Raw genomic sequence first — 3485 nt, 5'->3', positions numbered from 1 at the left:
AAAAAGTGAGTATTAAGAGGTCTAGAAAATACTAACATTATATAATTTATCAGGGATCCTCTCATCCAAGCAGTTAAATGACAAGTACCCCCAAATTTCTAAAAACTATAAAATTTCTGAGAGAGGGGAAGGGTTAAGTTTTCATTTTGTGGGACCACCACAGAAATAAAATTCAAGCCCCAGGTTGGATTCGAGCTGTTGCCGCAGTACTAACCAGGCAGTTAAGGCTGATACCTTAACTATTTTGGCCACAAACAGACCAACCACAGTTAACAATAAATGCATCAATATTAATCTGTATCAATTAGTCAGTTTCCTTCGATATTAAAACAAAACTCAATAGCCAGAAAATGCCTAAAACAAAGTATTACAAATACCTAATGAAGTATTGAAAATATTAACAACAAAATCTTATAAGGAACACCTCTGCAGAAAATTCAATCCTCTAAAACGATATACAAAACTTTTGTTACACCAAAGTAAACTAATCTTCACAATTCCCACCTAAAGGATAGAATATTAATAAATTGTCTGATAAGGAAACTGATGATCATTGCATGATAGGAAAAACACAAAAGAAATAAATTTAAAATGGATCAATATATACATATTTACCATTAAACAAATTAATAAAGGAGAAAGGAATAAATATAAACCTTGACTATTAACAACATGGTGGATATTTTTTATTACTCTTCCCTTAATTGATGACGATACTCCTATAAATATTTATGTACAAGTTTGATTAATGATAATTTAAATATAAATCTACATCATTCTTAAATTATAAAATATGGAAAAAAACAAAAAACTATGGTTTATTTATTAATAGTTTTGGAATTCATTACTGTATAAATATCTCATACATTTATTAAATAATAAAACAAAATATATTGATTTTTAGAAAGAACTAAATTTGCTAAAATATTCTATTGATTTACTCTGAATTGGTTTCTTAATTTATACATTTCTTCTTTAAATAGGATTGATTTATAATCAAAACATTATTTTACTATTGAAGGCTAAAAATGATAATAAACAAATGAAAAAAAATAGTATTCAACTAGTTTTAAATATTTAAAATCTAATAAGCATCAAATAATAATTTTTAATTCATTCCTTACTGAAATGAATATCACTTTGCTTAGTTGTCGAAAACTACAAACTAAGGTAAGTCAGGCCAAGTACACATTCGGGGGAAGAACGTAAATGGAGATTTTTCTCAACTTTGTTGGGACAGCTACCATTTATTGTAATTTGAAGTAATTACATCCTTTTTAAATAAAATTGCGAGAAATGTCATTTTAACCATTTTATTAATATACTCTAATACCTAAAAATTCAGTCTATTGCCTAGATTATAAGGTATGTTCTAATACCTAAAAATTCAGTCTATTTTCTAGATTAGAAGGTATGTTCTAATACCTAAAAATTCAGTCTATTTTCTATTATAAGATCTCCCTAAACATTAACTTTCTTTGGTCATATAACTGTTAAAAATAAAATAATTTTTTTTTTTTATAGAAATAGAAAAATATTGCAAAATATAAAAGCACATTAATTTTTTTTCTTTTTTTAAACTACACTAAAACAATTAAATGTAATTCGTAAAGCAGCAATGAATGAAATAAGCTTCCTGGTCTTCTCAATGAAGTTAAATATAAATGATAAAAATAGAATAAAATAATCCGATAAAATATCATTTCTATAAATAAGTAAATTTGCAGCATAAGTAGTTATTTATTATAAAATATGGACATGTTAAATACGAGTTCTCAAACGTGGCCTTCACAAGTATTGTTCTTAAGTAGCAATTAGTATTGCAAATCCTCCTCTTATTGTCATAAATAAGACAAAGATACTCGAGCTTAATGCCTATTAGGTGAATAAATTTGAATAAATGACGATCTTCTCTTTTCTAACCAATATGAAGAGAACAACATGTATCGCTTTCCCACTAAAAATAAATGTACAATATCTCTTCCTCAATAAACTCGATTATTTTTTCAAAAATGATTCCAGAAGCAGAAATGTTAAAAAAAATAAAATAATAATACGTTAAGTTAAAAGTAGAAAGATCTGGTTATTAATTATCAATAATTATGAAATCATTCAATGATATTTATAAATTTAATAAATATATCAAAATTATACTACAATAAAAAAAAATTGAAAGGGTTTTAATTTGTTTTATTTCTCAAAATAATCAATTAATTTAATAATAAAGTGAACAGAAGAGATACTTTATTTATTAAAGAATGCTTGTTAATTAGATTGTTGCCATATAATTAATTTTAAAATTAAAACTAAGCAACAAGCTACATTTATTGATATTTGTATCATTTATAAATGAAGTCATTTTGCCCAACTTAAAGGTCGCCTTTCAGATTATCTCAACTGGAAAATTGTCATAGGGGTGGAAAAGTCCTGCTTATCACAGTGTGAACTAAAGACGTCATAGGTTTTATTTTTTTCAAATATATAAATATAAATATAGATATATCATATGACATAGGTATTGTGACAATTACTAATGATATAGGTATATTAACGAGTACAATAACTATGTCTATGTCAGACTGCTAAAAAAAAAGTAACAGATTATCAAGGAAATAAAAGCTTTTATTGGGAACAAAAAACAATCAATTTTGTAAATAAACAAGTCTTTCACAGTCCAGAATAAGAGAAGTATTCATAGAAATTCTTAGTAAAATAATGAGTAATTTATATGAGTGCATATATTAGTTTATTGTATAAGTAACAATAGATCAGAAATACGGTGCTGGTAAATAAAAAATGTATTTTATTATTAATGATTCAAATTGTCACACAAATATATATATATATATAAACCAGGCAAAAATTGACCTTCTACAATTAATACCTTATATTTAATTAGATATCACAAATAAGTTTTCATTAGTCAAATTTGAAGTTAAATGGTAATCAAAACATTAACAAAATCACTATGAAAAAACAGATAATGAAAAAATATATAATAAAAAACTAAAAAATTTCATTCCGACTATATAGGTGGTTGATATAAACACAATAGTGTAAACAACAAAGATATAAAAGCACTCTCAGAAACATTGACTGATTAAGTACTTCAAAACAAATATAATGCTTAAAAGAAATATAGAATTATAGTTAGAGGTAGTGCCAAAGATAAAATGAAAACAAAATCAAAAGGTTGTCAATTACTAGAAAAAAAATGTTTATTAGGTGGAAAAAAAAAAATTAAAACAACACTAAATCACAATCTACCAATATTTTGATGGGAGGAAGATATAAAATATGATGCCAAATAGACTATGAAAAATATAACCTCATAATAGGGCTTAAGCTTATATCAACAGTGGAAGACAACAGTATTGAAATATCATTATAAAATATTATAAAAAGTATACTAAAAAATGATTCCCGAAAAACTATCTATATCCATCACCTAAGAGAAAAAAAAAACAAATGTATTAAATTTTTAC

General features: G+C 24.9%; 1 protein-coding gene across 2 annotated transcripts in view; it reads right to left on the bottom strand.

Moving 5' to 3' along the window:
* LOC106686152 (SNF related kinase) overlaps positions 1-3485 on the bottom strand; it is a 42712-nt gene that overhangs the window by 38985 nt on the left and 242 nt on the right. The gene's annotated exons all lie outside the window — the stretch shown is intronic.

This window comes from Halyomorpha halys, unplaced genomic scaffold (genome assembly GCF_000696795.3).
Source record: "Halyomorpha halys isolate HHAL.00 unplaced genomic scaffold, Hhal_1.1 Scaffold785.1, whole genome shotgun sequence".
Classification (NCBI taxonomy): domain Eukaryota; kingdom Metazoa; phylum Arthropoda; class Insecta; order Hemiptera; family Pentatomidae; genus Halyomorpha; species Halyomorpha halys.
The sequence above is the reverse complement of the archived record's forward strand: the minus strand, read 5'-3'. Positions and strand labels throughout refer to the sequence as shown.